The sequence below is a fragment of the Ranitomeya imitator genome, chromosome 10 (assembly GCF_032444005.1).
Source record: "Ranitomeya imitator isolate aRanImi1 chromosome 10, aRanImi1.pri, whole genome shotgun sequence".
NCBI lineage: Eukaryota > Metazoa > Chordata > Amphibia > Anura > Dendrobatidae > Ranitomeya > Ranitomeya imitator.
In genome coordinates this window covers 143,739,075-143,755,435 of record NC_091291.1, presented here as the reverse complement: position 1 = coordinate 143,755,435, position 16,361 = coordinate 143,739,075, and the positions used below count along the sequence as shown (strand labels likewise).

At 43.6% G+C, this 16,361-nt stretch overlaps 1 long non-coding RNA gene across 1 annotated transcript in view; it reads left to right on the top strand.

The window, feature by feature from the left end:
- Positions 1-16,010: 16,010 nt before the first annotated feature.
- LOC138651515 (uncharacterized) overlaps positions 16,011-16,361 on the top strand; it is a 31,459-nt gene continuing 31,108 nt past the window's right edge. Inside the window, exon 1 of the long non-coding RNA XR_011315504.1 lies at positions 16,011-16,119. This is a non-coding gene — a long non-coding RNA (uncharacterized lncRNA). The remainder of the gene's footprint in view (positions 16,120-16,361) is intronic.

Below are 16,361 nucleotides of genomic sequence, written 5' to 3'. Positions count from 1 at the left end.
CCTGGAATGCAGACGACTTGGTCGGCCTGGTTGAGAGATACCAGGTGATGGAGAAAACCCTGGGGAAACCAGACCTCACTACTTCCCTATACTGGGATACCCAAAAGGGGGCGGGCTCACAATGAGGGTGGCTAGACCCACAACTGGGGGGCATCCCAACCATGCTAAGGGGTCGCCTAAGCCTTTTATGAAGGATGTGGTCTGTTGGCGGTGTCAGAATCCTGGACATATCGCCGCCTGGTGTTATATGTCTCCTGAGCCTATGGACTGTAGCCTAGGCAGGCGCAGCTCCTACTATGCCTACTCGGCCTGCAGTGTGGACTGTGAACCCGGCGAGGGTCCCCAGTCATGTGCCGTGTCCATCAATGGGGTAATGGTTCTGGGATTGTTGGACTCTGGAAGTCTGGTAACCCTAGTCGGGGCTGCACTGCCCCACCAGTTAATCCCTAACCCCCCATAATAGTGACAGCACCCCAAGTCGACCACATTACCCCTATAATAGTGACAGCGCCCCAACAACAGTCAGCCACAGCGCTCCCATAATGGTGACAGTGCCCCAACAAGTTAGCTACAGCACCCCCATAATAGTGACAGTGCCCCAACAAGTTAGCTACAGCACCCCCATAATAGTGACAGCGTCCCAGCAACAATCAACCCCAGCACCCCCAATAATAGTGAAAGTGCCCCAACAACAGTCAGCCACAGCGCTCCCATAATGGTGACAGTGCCCCAACAAGTTAGCTACAGCACCCCCATAATAGTGAAAGTGCCCCAACAGCAGTTAACTACAGCACCCCCTTATTAGTGACAGTCACAACGCTTACATCACAGCGTCCGTATATAGTGACAGCACAATGCAACAAATATTCACTTGAGGGTAACAAACATTTTATCAATTTCTGGGGTTTTGTGTGAAATTACGTCCAATTTGCCTTTTTATCTTCTCTTTTTTTTGCGTTGTTCCAATACACAGAAAGGAAACAAAGGTGCATAACAAAACATGTAATTGCAATAATTTGCTGGGAGAAATACTTCATTTTCTGGAGCAATTTCAAGGCTGCCAAGACTTTCTGCCATGATTGTATATGACATTTACAGAAGTTGACGAGGGTTTAATAAACGTGGCTGCCTTCTTCCAGGAACAGCGCCCCCTGTGTTCAGTGTCTGTGCGCAGTGTCACAGATCGGTTCCATTGCGGTGAATGGGGCTGAGGACACCAGACACGACCTGTGCACAGGAGTGGCGCTGTTTCTGGATGGAGGCGGCCATGTAATATAATTGTGGTCAGGGTATAGCAGTGCGGGGCCCCCGCACAGTCCAGAATTGTGGCCTCCAGTACAGCACCAGTTTGACCAGCGCCTCCCCGGCCCTGCAAGCGTTGTAGGCGCTTAGTTTGTCTTCTATGGAAACCTGATTGGGGGATAATAGATTCATATGGAGAAAGGCAGGCATTCGAGCCCGGGTCCTCCGCAGCATTACACGGCAATAACCTCCAAATGATGGCAAGTAAATTAGAGGAGATGCTCCGCTAATTCCCCCTAACAATCACTTAACGACAGCGGCGGATCCGCGAAGCCGCGGTGAATGGAGCACTGATACATTATGTCGTGTTATCAATAAAATGTATCAGGCCGAGCTTTCAGGAGAGACGGAGGACGCGAGCGGCAGCAAAGTGCAGGAAGTGACAGGAATTTCAATTATTTCATCAAAGCCGAAATGAAGAGCTCAAGTAAAATGATTAGAGCCGAGCTTTCCAGCGAGACGCCGGAGGCCGCGCCGCACGGAAAATCACTCCAAATGGGAAGTAAATTAAAGCAGCTTCTCCCCAAATCAGATGCTGACAAATTGTGAATTAGTTTCCTGATGCTTTTATTTAAGTATTTAAGTGGAAGGTTTTATTATTAATGTGACATAAAATAAAACACTTGTGCCCCCGGCTCCGGCTCACGCGGGCGACTAAACAAGTAGAAAATGCTTCTCGAGCACGGCCGCCGCCGAAACGCACTAAATGGAATCCGGCACGAATCTGCGCCTGATGGAGACATTAGGAGTCATCCGGCACAGGACAAAGCAATCGCCACTTGATTGGTGGTACAATAAGCGCGGCGCATCGCGGGCCGAGGAGTCCCGCAGGACAGCGCCGCTTATTATTCATATACATTGGTATTCATATATACACAAAGACGCGTCCGGACCACGAGGGATCACGTCACTTCACGAACAGCGCAATTACGAGCTGATACAGAGAATGTACGGCGTCTGGTCAGGAGGGACGCGGGGGCAAATAGCGAGGAGGCGGACTGCAGGGAAGACGGCACAAGATGACGCCTCTCTAAGTTTGTGTTCTGCGGCCTCACAAGGCAGAACAAGATGGTTTCCACTCCGTCCCCATCATATGCAGCGGAAGGCGACTAACGAAAAATGGCTCTGAGTCTCCGGAACCAAGAATCACATTGGAATGAAAACAGGATGGGGCAGAGATGTTGATAAAGCAGAGAACACCACAGAATAAGGACTGTGCAGAATAAGGACTGTGCAAAATAAGGACTGTGTAGAATCAGGACTGTGGAGAATGTGGACTGTGCAGAATAAGGACTGTGCAGAGTAAGGACTGTGGAGAATGTGGACTGTGCAGAATCAGGACTGTGTAGAATCAGGACTGTGGAGAATGTGGACTGTGCAGAATAAGGACTGTGCAGAATAAGGACTGTGTAGAATCAGGACTATGGAGAATGTGGACTGTGCAGAATAAGGACTGTGCAGAATAAGAACTGTGCAGAATCAGGACTGTGTAGAATCAGGACTGTAGAGAATGTGGACTGTGGAGAATGTGGACTGTGCAGAATAAGGACTGTGCAGAATAAGGACTGTGGAGAATCAGGACTGTGGAGAATCAGGACTGTGGAGAATCAGGACTGTGCAGAATAAGGACTGTGCAGAATAAGGACTGTGTAGAATCAGGACTGTGGAGAATCAGGACTGTAGAGAATAAGGACTGTGCAGAATAAGGACTGTGCAGAATCAGGACTGTGCAGAATCAGGACTGCAGAATCAGGACTGTGGAGAATGTGGACTGTGCAGAATAAGGACTGTGCAGAATAAGGACTGTGGAGAATCAGGACTGTGGAGAATGTGGACTGTGCAGAATAAGGACTGTGCAGAATAAGGACTGTGTAGAATAAGGACTGTGGAGAATCAGGACTGTGGAGAATAAGGACTGTGTAGAATCAGGACTGTGTAAAATCAGGACTGTGCAGAATAAGGACTGTGGAGAATCAGGACTGTGCAGAATAAGGACTGTGCAGAATAAGGACTGTGCAGAATAAGGACTGTGTAGAATCAGGACTGTGCAGAATAAGGACTGTGCAGAATAAGGACTGTAGAATCAGGATTGTGGAGAATGTGGACTGTGCAAAGTAAGGACTGTGGAGAATCAGGACTGTGGAGAATGTGGACTGTGCAGAATAAGGACTGTGGAGAATCAGGACTGTGGAGAATGTGGACTGTGCAAAGTAAGGACTGTGCAGAGTAAGGACTGTGGAGAATGTGGACTGTGCAGAATAAGAACTCTGGAGAATATGGTCACTTCTACAAAAATCGGTGAACACTAGATGGTCCTTCTCCTCCTGACCATATGTGTATATGGCACTGCTACATGGGGCATACAGTGGGGGAAAAAGTACTTAGTCAGCCACCAATTGTGCAAGTTCTCCCGCTTACAAAGATGAGAGAGGCCTGTAATTGACATCATAGGTAAACCAGAGCTACGAGAGTCAAAATGAGAAAACAAATCCAGAAAATCACCTTGTCTGATTTGGGAAGATTTATTTTGCAAATTGTGGTGGAAATTAAGTTATTGGTCACCTAAAAACATGCAGGATTTCTGGCTCTCACAGATCTGTAACTTCTTCTTTAAGAGGCTCCTCTGTCCTCCACTCATTACCTGTAGTAATGGCGCCTGTTTGACCTTGTTATCAGTATAAAGGACTCCTGTCCACAACCTCAAACAGTCACACTCCAAACTCCACTATGGTGAAGACCAAAGAACTGTTGAAGGACACCATAAACAAAATTGTAGCCCTGCACCAGGCTGGGAAGATGGAATCTGCAATAGGCAAGCAGCTTGGTGTGATGAAATCAACTGTGGGAGCAATAATAAGAAAATAGAAGACATAAAAGACCACTGATAATCTCCCTCGATCTGGGGTTCCACGCAAGATCTCACCCCGTGGGGTCAAAATGATCACAAGAACGGAGAGAAAAGATCTCAGAACCACACGGGGGACCTAGTGCATGACCTGCATAGAGCTGGGACCACCATAACAAAGGCTACCATCAGTAACACACTACGCCGCCAGGGACTCAGATAATGCAGTGCCAGACGTGTCCCCCTGCTTAAGTCAGTACATGACCGGGCCCATCTGAAGTTTTCTAGAGAGCATTTGGATTATGCAGAAGAGTCTTGGGAGAATGTCATATGGTTTGATGAAACCAAAGTAGAACTGTTTGGTAGAAACAAAAGTCATCGTGATTGGAGGAGACAGAATGCTGAGTTACATCCAAAGAACACCATACCTACTGTGAATCATGGAGGTGGCAACATCATGCTTTTTGGCTGTTTCTCTGCAAAGGGACCAGGACGACTGATCCGTGTACATGAAAGAATGAATTGGTCCATGTATCGTAAGATTTTGAGTACAAACCTCTTTGCATCAGCAAGGGCATTGAAGATGAAACGTGGATGGGTCTTTTAGCATAATAATGATCCCAAGCACATCGCCAGGGCAACGAAGGAGTGGCTTCGTAAGAAGCATATGAAGGTCCTGGAGTGGTCTAGCCAGTCTTCAGATTTCAACCCTAAAGAAAACCTTTGGAGGGAGTTCAAAGTCCATGTTGCCCAGCAAAAGGGCCCAAAACATCACTGCTCTAGAGGAGATCTGCATGGAGGAATGGGCCAACATACCACCAACAGTGTGTGCGACCTTGTGAAGACTTACAGAAAACGTTTGACGTTTGACCAAAATATTGAGATTAACTTTTGTTAATGACCAAATACTTATTTTCCACCATAATTTGCAAAATAAATCTTGCCAAATCAAGGGTATACTTTTATCTGGCACTGATACCTAGGTTATACTTTTATCTGACACTGATACCCGGGGTATACTTTTATCTGACACTGATACATGGGGTATACTTTTATCTGGCACTGATACATGGGGTATACTTTTATCTGACATTGATACATGGAGTATACTTTTATCTGGCACTGATACCCGGGGTATCCTTTTATCTGACACTGATACATGGGGCATACTTTTATATGACACAGATACATGGGGTATCCTTTTATCTGACACTGATACATGGGGTATACTTTTATCTGACACTGATACATGGGATATACTTTTATCTGACACTGATACCTGGAGTATACTTTTATCTGACATTGATACATAGGTTATACTTTTATCTGCCATTGATACATGGGGTATATTTTTATCTGACACTGATACATCGGGTATACTTTTATCTGACACTGATACCTGGGGTATACTTTTATCTGACACTGATACATGGGGTATACTTTTATCTGACATTGATACATGGGTTATACTTTTATCTGGCACTGATACCCGGGGTATACTTTTATCTGACACTGATACATGGGGTATACTTTTATCTGACACTGATACATGGGGCATACTTTTATTTGACACTGATACATGGGGTATACTTTTATATGACACTGATACATGGGGCATACTTTTATCTGACACTGGTACATGGGTTATACTTTTATCTGGCACTGATACATGGGGTATACTTTTATCTGACACTGATACATGGGGTATACTTTTATCTGACACTGATACATGGGGTATACTTTTATCTGACACTGATACATGGGGTATACTTTTATCTGACACTGATACATGGGGTATACTTTTATCTGACACTGATACCTGGGGTATACTTTTATCTGACACTGATACATGGGGTATACTTTTATCTGACACTGATACATGGGTTATACTTTTATCTGACACTGATACATGGGTTATACTTTTATCTGACACTGATACATGGGGTATACTTTTATCTGGCACTGATACATGGGGTATACTTTTATCTGACACTGATACATGGGGTATACTTTTATCTGACACTGATACATGGGGTATACTTTTATCTGACACTGATACATGGGGTATACTTTTATCTGACACTGATACATGGGTTATATTTTTATCTGACACTGATACATGGGGTATACTTTTATCTGACATTGATACATGGGTTATACTTTTATCTGACACTGATACTTGGGATATACTTTTATCTGACACTGATACATGGGTTATACTTTTATCTGACACTGATACATGGGGTATACTTTTATCTGACACTGATACATGGGTTATACTTTTATCTGACACTGATACATGGGGTATACTTTTATCTGACACTGATACATGGGGTATACTTTTATCTGACACTGATACATGGGGTATACTTTTATCTGACACTGATACATGGGGTATACTTTTATCTGACACTGATACATGGGTTATACTTTTATCTGACATTGATACATGGGGTATACTTTTATCTGACATTGATACATGGGGTATACTTTTATCTGACACTGATACATGGGGTATACTTTTATCTGACACTGATACATGGGTTATACTTTTATCTGACACTGATACATGGGGTATACTTTTATCTGACACTGATACATGGGGTATACTTTTATCTGACACTGATACATGGGATATACTTTTATCTGACACTGATACATGGGGTATACTTTTATCTGACACTGATACATGGGATATACTTTTATCTGACACTGATACATGGGGTATACTTTTATCTGACACTGATACATGGGATATACTTTTATCTGACACTGATACATGGGGTATACAAGATTCAAGATTCAAAGAAGCTTTATTGGCAGGACCAAATACACATCAGTTTTGCCAAAGCAAGTGTATAGAGGCAATAGGGATAGGGACTGAGGGGATGTTGGGTAGGAGCTGTGGGGGAGGTGGATGGGGCAGATCCAGGTTGGGGGCTATAGTCCATGGCATAGGGGAGGTGGATGGGGCAGATCCAGGTTGGGGGCTATAGTCCATGGCATAGGGGAGGTGGATGGGGCAGGTTCAGGTTGGGGGCTATAGTCCATGGCATAGGGGAGGTGGATGGGGCAGGTCCATTGTGGGGGCTATAGTCCATGGCATAGGGGAGGTGGATGGGGCAGGTCCATTGTGGGGGTTATAGTCCATGGCATAGGGGAGGTGGATGGGGCAGGTCCAGGTTGGGGGCTATAGTCCATGGCATCATACTTCTCTTTCTCGTAGTCTATGACATTCGCTCACATACCGCGCTGCTATCTCCACTGCTTTCTCTTCTTCTCCCAGCAAGATATATGTTTTCTCTTCCTCCTTCATGGTGATGAAGTCTGGGAAGAGATGTGAGAGTCTCCTGAAGTGAGTGTCCCTCACTGCTGAGTATTTGGAGCAGTGTAGCAGGAAGTGGGTTTCGTCCTCTATGGCCTCCTGATCACAGTGTTGGCACAGTCTTTCCTCCCTGGGCTTGTAGCTCTGCCTGTGTCGGCCACATTCGAAGGCCAGACTGTGGGCACTGAGTCTATATCGGCTCAGGATCTGGCGGTCTCTGGGGTCCGGGAGTTTCTCCAGATATGGGGCCAGTCTGTAGTCTCTCTGTAGGCTCCGGTACATGGTCAGTTTCTGTGAGCTGATGATATCATTCTTCCAGTCACTGACATACCTCTCCTGGCCTTCATCTGCCATCTTCCTAATTCCGGCTTTTGTCAGGTTGTTGTGATTGGTGTTCTGCTCCGGTTGGGTTTGGCTGGGCTGTTCCGGGGGTTCTGGTTTTTCTGTTTCACCTTCATGTATCAGGGCTTTATGGTGATGGGAGCTTGGATTGCTCCTATGCAGGTGGGCCCGGAATGACAGCGCCCTCTTTAGAACTGTTAGGTGTAGAGGGAATCTGCCCAGCTCGGCCCGACAAGCACTGTTGGAGGTGCTCCGATGGACCTGGAGAAGGTGCTTGCAGAATTCCAGGTGGAATATTTCTGTTGGACTGGAGTCCCACTTTGACCAGTCTGGGTAGGTGTGAGGACCCCAGACTTCGCTGCCATACAGGAGGATTGGGGCGATGATGGAGTCGAAGATTTTTAGCCAGACCCTCACTGGTGGCTTCAGATGGTAGAGTGTCCTTCGGATGGCATAGAAGGTTTTGCAGGCCTTGTCTTTCAGGGTCTCTATGGCTTGTTTGAAGTTCCCTGACCGGTGAATCTCTAGGCCCAGGTAGGTATATTTGTCCGTTCCTGTGAGGTCGCAGTTGTTGAGGATAAATGATGGGTGTTGGTCTGATCTTCTCTTTCTCCTCTGGAACACCATGGTGTTGGTTTTCTTTAGGTTGACCAGTAGGGCCCAGGTGGAGCTGAATTTCTCTAGGATTTTCAGGTTGTCCTGGAGGCCTTTCTCGGTTGGTGACAGCAGCAGCAGGTCATCTGCATACAGCAAGAATTTCACCTGGGCGTCGTGGAGGGTGAGACCTGGTGCTGAGGAGGATTCCAGGGCGGTAGCCAGCTCGTTGATGTAGATGTTGAAGAGCGTTGGGCTTAGGCTGCAGCCTTGTCTGACTCCGCGGCTCTGCTGGAAAAAAGCCGTTCTTTTGCCGCTCACACTCACGCTGCAGCTGTTCTCGGTGTAGGAGCTTTTGATGACATCGTAGGTCTTTCCTCCTATTCCACTCTCCAGCAGTTTCAGGAATAAGCCCGGGTGCCACACTGAATCAAAGGCCTTTTTAAAGTCCACAAAGCAGGCGTATATCTTCCCATTCTTTGTATTGTAGACGTGTCTCTGAATGAGGCTGTGCAGAGTATAGATGTGGTCAGTGGTGCGGTGGTTCGGCATGAACCCTGCTTGGCTCTTGTTGAGGACGTTGTGCTCGGTGAGGAAGGTGAGGATCCTCTTGTTCAGGATACTGTTGAACAGTTTTCCCAGGTTGCTGCTGACGCATATGCCTCTGTAGTTGGCTGGGTCATACCTGTCCCCACTCTTGTGGATGGGTGTGATGAGGCCTTGGTTCCAGGTACGAGGGAAGTAGCCGGCACTCAGTACAATATTGAAGAGTTTAACCATTGCAGCCTGTATTTCTGGTGGGCTGTACTTCAGCATTTCTGGTAGGATTCCATCTAGGCCACCGGCTTTTCTACATCTTATGGAGGAGAGTCTCTCGGTTACTTCCTGTAGTGTTATAGGTGTATCCACCGGGTTTTGGAAGTTTTTGATTTTTTCCTCCATTGCTTTTAGTTTCGCCATTATGTTTTCCTGTTCTTGGCTTAGTCCTTCCTTTGGAATGTCTTTATAGAGGTCTCTGAAGTATTGGAGCCAGAGGTTGCCATTTTGGATATGGTTGTTGTTTTTCTTGTCTTTGGTGCCCATGTGGTTCCATAGTTCCCAGAAGGAGTTGTCTTGGAGGGCGTCTTGGAGTTGATTGAGCTTGGTAGAGATGTAACTCTGCTTCTTCCTCCTGAGGATGGTTTTGTACTGCTTTTGTATGGAGTCATAGGCTTCCCTCAGACCCAGGTGGTTGGGGTCTCTGTGTTTCTTGTTGGAGGCTGTTCTCAGGGTCTTCCGTACAACTTTACATTCTCTGTCAAACCAGCCATTGACCTGTGTTTCTTTTGGTCTCTTGTAGTCGACTTTTTTTAAGGTCGGACAGTCTGGCCATTGCGTAGAATATATTGTTGAGGTCCTTTGCTGCTTGGCTCACTCCCTCTGGGTTTGGCATGTACTCGAGGTTGTAGAAGTGGTGGAGCATCCGCTGTATTTCAGGTCTGCTGGAAGCTTCTTTATATTTTAGTGCCGACATTTTGGACCATTTATAGGATGGAGGCCGGGTGAAAAGGCCGCTCTGCTGTGGCTTCTGAGTGGATGGTTTCTCTGTAGATTTCATGTACAGAAGAAGTTGGCTGTGGTCTGACAGGTGCGTTTGTGGTGACTATGAAGGCGCTGACATCTGCCAGGTTCAGGTCTGTAATGGCGTAATCAACTACACTCCTCCCTACATGGGAGTTTAGTGTATACCTTCCTAAGGAGTCACCCTTGCTTCGTCCATTAATGATATGAAGTCCTAAACTTTTACATACGTTCAGGAGCTTTCTGACACTCTTGTTGACTGTACTGTCATAGCTGTTTCTCTCAGTGTGTACAGGGTCTTGGCCGTCATTCTCTGCTCCAAGTATGTAGATGTTTCCATCCGTGGTCAGGAAGTCTCTCTCTCTCCCTGTTCTTGCATTGAGGTCTCCAAAGATGAGAACTTTGCCCAGGGCCTGATAATGGGCGGCTTCTCTTTGTAAGATCTCGAAGCAGTCTGGATTGAAGTAGGGGGACTCTGGCGGTGGTATATAGGTGGCACAGAGGTGGACATCAGACTGGCAGGTGAGGATGGAGCTGCTGATTCTGATCCATATGTGGCTGTCTCCTTTCTTCACCGGTTTGATGTACTGGTGGAGCTCCTCTTTATACCAGATCGCTACTCCTCCTGAGCCCCGGCCCTGTTTGATGTTTTTATTTTTCTGGGCATGGACCAAGAATTCCTTGTATCCAATAGGCACCAGGGATTCGTTTTCGGCTCTGGTCCATGTTTCTAGGAGGATCTGAATGTCTATATTTTTCATACTTTGTATAAAATCAGGGTCCTTTGTTTTAGATCCAAAGGTTGAGGCGTTGAGACCCTGGATATTCCAGCTGCTGATTGTAAGTGAAGACATTCTTCTGTGTGGTTTTTGTGTATATACCTTGTAATGAGTATGGCTGTGTGGGACAAACTGGATTTCTGACAGTTTTATAGCGGTGCTTGGTTCCATCCAGTCACATTATTATTCTGCGCAGTGCATTGAGCAGGTTTATTATCTCATCCCTATCTCTGCTCTGCATGTATCTGTGTGGGCTTGGTGGTCTCCTCGGTGGAGGTCTCCACCTCCGATGGTCTGACACTGGGTGAAGAGCTTTGTTTCCAGCTTCAGGAGGTAGCCTTGGGGTTTTCTGCTTTATCGTTCTTTTATCTGACACTGATACATGGGTTATACTTTTATCTGACACTGATACCTGGGTTATACTTTTATCTGGCACTGATACATGGGGTATACTTTTATCTGACACTGATACATAGGTTATACTTTTATCTGACACTGATACCTGGGGTATACTTTTATCTCACACTGATACCTGGGGTATACTTTTATCTGACACTGATACCTGGGGTATACTTTTATCTGACACTGATACATGGGGTATACTTTTATCTGACACTGATACATGGGGTATACTTTTATCTCACACTGATACCTGGGGTATACTTTTATCTGACACTGATACCTGGGGTATACTTTTATCTGACACTGATACCTGGGGTATACTTTTATCTGACACTGATACATGGGGTATACTTTTATCTGACACTGATACATGGGGTATACTTTTATCTGACACTGATACCTGGGGTATACTTTTATCTGACACTGATACATGGGGTATACTTTTATCTGACACTGATACATGGGGTATACTTTTATCTCACACTGATACCTGGGGTATACTTTTATCTGACACTGATACATGGGTTATACTTTTATCTGACACTGATACATGGGGTATACTTTTATCTGACACTGATACATGGGGTATACTTTTATCTGACACTGATACATGGGGTATACTTTTATCTGACACTGATACCTGGGGTATACTTTTATCTGACACTGATACCTGGGGTATACTTTTATCTGACACTGATACATGGGGTATACTTTTATCTGACACTGATACATGGGGTATACTTTTATCTGACACTGATACATGGGGTATACTTTTATCTGACACTGATACCTGGGGTATACTTTTATCTGACACTGATACCTGGGGTATACTTTTATCTGACACTGATACATGGGTTATACTTTTATCTGACACTGATACATGGGGTATACTTTTATCTCACACTGATACCTGGGGTATACTTTTATCTGACACTGATACATGGGTTATACTTTTATCTGACACTGATACATGGGGTATACTTTTATCTGACACTGATACCTGGGGTATACTTTTATCTGACACTGATACCTGGGGCATAATTTTATCTGACACTGATACATGGGTTATACTTTTATCTGACACTGATACATGGGTTATACTTTTATCTGACACTGATACATGGGGTATACTTTTATCTGACACTGATACATGGGGTATACTTTTATCTGACACTGATACCTGGGGTATACTTTTATCTCACACTGATACCTGGGGTATACTTTTATCTGACACTGATACATGGGTTATACTTTTATCTGACACTGATACATGGGTTATACTTTCATCTGACACTGATACATGGGGTATATTTTTATCTCACACTGATACCTGGGGTATACTTTTATCTGACACTGATACCTTGGGTATACTTTTATCTGACACTGATACCTGGGGTATACTTTTATCTGACACTGATACATGGGGTATACTTTTATCTGACACTGATACATGGGGTATACTTTTATCTGACACTGACACCTGGGGTATACTTTTATCTGACACTGATACATGGGTTATACTTTTATCTCACACTGATACCTGGGGTATACTTTTATCTGACACTGATACCTGGGTTATACTTTTATCTGACTCTGATACATGGGGTATACTTTTATCTGACACTGATACATGGGGTATACTTTTATCTGACACTGATACATGGGGTATACTTTTATCTGACACTGATACATGGGGTATACTTTTATCTGACACTGATACATGGGTTATATTTTTATCTGACACTGATACATGGGGTATACTTTTATCTGACACTGATACATGGGGTATACTTTTATCTGACACTGATACATGGGGTATACTTTTATCTGACACTGATACATGGGTTATACTTTTATCTGACACTGATACCTGGGGTATACTTTTATCTCACACTGATACCTGGGGTATACTTTTATCTGACACTGATACATGGGGTATACTTTTATCTGACACTGATACCTGGGGTATACTTTTATCTGACACTGATACATGGGGTATACTTTTATCTCACACTGATACCTGGGGTATACTTTTATCTGACACTGATACATGGGTTATACTTTTATCTGACACTGATACATGGGGTATACTTTTATCTGACACTGATACATGGGGTATACTTTTATCTGACACTGATACATGGGGTATACTTTTATCTGACACTGATACATGGGGTATACTTTTATCTGACACTGATACATGGGGTATACTTTTATCTGACACTGATACATGGGGTATACTTTTATCTGACACTGATACATGGGTTATACTTTTATCTGACACTGATACCTGGGGTATACTTTTATCTCACACTGATACCTGGGGTATACTTTTATATGACACTGATACATGGGGTATACTTTTATCTGACACTGATACCTGGGGTATACTTTTATCTGACACTGATACATGGGGTATACTTTTATCTGACACTGATACCTGGGGTATACTTTTATCTGACACTGATACATGGGGTATACTTTTATCTGACACTGATACATGGGGTATACTTTTATCTCACACTGATACCTGGGGTATACTTTTATCTGACACTGATACATGGGTTATACTTTTATCTGACACTGATACATGGGGTATACTTTTATCTGACACTGATACATGGGGTATACTTTTATCTGACACTGATACATGGGGTATACTTTTATCTGACACTGATACATGGGGTATACTTTTATCTGACACTGATACATGGGGTATACTTTTATCTGACACTGATACATGGGGTATACTTTTATATGACACTGGTACATGGGGTATACTTTTATCTGACACTGATACATGGGGTATACTTTTATCTGACACTGATACATGGGGTATACTTTTATCTGACACTGATACATGGGGTATACTTTTATCTGACACTGATACATGGGTTATACTTTTATCTGACACTGATACATGGGGTATACTTTTATTTGACACTGATACATGGGGTATACTTTTATTTGACACTGATACATGGGGTATACTTTTATCTGACACTGATACATGGGGTATACTTTTATCTGACACTGATACATGGGGTATACTTTTATCTGACACTGATACATGGGATATACTTTATCTGACACTGATACATGGGTTATACTTTTATCTGACACTGATACATGGGGTATACTTTTATTTGACACTGATACATGGGGTATACTATTATCTGACACTGATACATGGGGTATACTTTTATCTGACACTGATACCTGGGGTATACTTTTATCTGACACTGACACCTGGGGTATACTTTATCTGACACTGATACATGGGGTATACTTTATCTGACACTGATACATGGGTTATACTTTTATCTGACACTGATACATGGGTTATACTTTTATCTGACACTGATACATGGGTTATACTTTTATCTGACACTGATACATGGGGTATACTTTTATCTGACACTGATACATGGGGTATACTTTTATCTGACACTGATACATGGGGTATACTTTTATCTGACACTGATACATGGGGTATACTTTTATCTGACACTGATACATGGGGTATACTTTTATCTGACACTGATACATGGGGTATACTTTTATCTGACACTGATACATGGGTTATACTTTTATCTGACACTGATACATGGGTTATACTTTTATCTGACACTGATACATGGGGTATACTTTTATCTGACACTGATACATGGGTTATACTTTTATCTGACACTGATACATGGGGTATACTTTTATCTGACACTGATACATGGGGTATACTTTTATCTGACACTGATACATGGGTTATACTTTTATCTGACACTGATACATGGGTTATACTTTTATCTGACACTGATACATGGGTTATACTTTTATCTGACACTGATACATGGGGTATACTTTTATCTGACACTGATACATGGGGTATACTTTTATCTGACACTGATACATGGGGTATACTTTTATCTGACACTGATACATGGGGTATACTTTTATCTGACACTGATACATGGGATATACTTTATCTGACACTGATACATGGGTTATACTTTTATCTGACACTGATACATGGGGTATACTTTTATCTGACACTGATACATGGGGTATACTTTTATCTGACACTGATACATGGGGTATACTTTTATCTGACACTGATACATGGGGTATACTTTTATCTGACACTGATACATGGGATATACTTTATCTGACACTGATACATGGGTTATACTTTTATCTGACACTGATACATGGGGTATACTTTTATTTGACACTGATACATGGGGTATACTATTATCTGACACTGATACATGGGGTATACTTTTATCTGACACTGATACCTGGGGTATACTTTTATCTGACACTGACACCTGGGGTATACTTTTATCTGACACTGATACATGGGGTATACTTTTATCTGACACTGATACATGGGGTATACTTTTATCTGACACTGACACCTGGGGTATACTTTTATCTGACACTGATACATGGGGTATACTATTATCTGACACTGACACCTGGGGTATACTTTTATCTGACACTGATACATGGGTTATACTTTTATCTGACACTGATACATGGGGTATACTTTATCTGACACTGATACATGGGTTATACTTTTATCTGACACTGATACATGTGTACTTGTATACTGATGCTGGGGTACTGATGCTGGCACTGATTTTTTCCATACACCCGCATTCTTGGGCACGGGGTTTACTTCTGTTCTGACATAATGACTGGAGCGGATTATTCTTCATTCCTGCCATATTGAGTCCTAAATACTGAAATGTACAGCGCTGCGGAATATTTTGGCGCTATAGAGATAACTATTATTTATATTATTGTTACTATATAGGTGGGACGCTGGTCCATGGCACCTTAAAGGCCAGATGATGTCTATGGTTTATTAAAGGGGCAGTCGGTGTGCCCCCAGTGAGAGGCCGATGTACATGTTCCTGTTCCCACATTCTGAGGATTTGTATTTCCTGCGCTCCCCACTTATTTCCCCGGTAAGTGTCGCTCCTCGTGCAGACGCGGCGCTCTCCGCGAAGGCGCCACCCGTCTATTATGGTGAATGTCGCACGGAGGGCACATGATGTTTCTTGTCTATCAGCGTAAATTAGTTCATTGATTAAAAGCCTGACAGCTGTGATGGATTTTACCCACAAAAGACTCCGGGAGATTATCCGTCAGGGGCCGGTGCTATTAAAAGGGAAAGTGTCTTTGTTCATCACAGGCCGAGATCTTTACT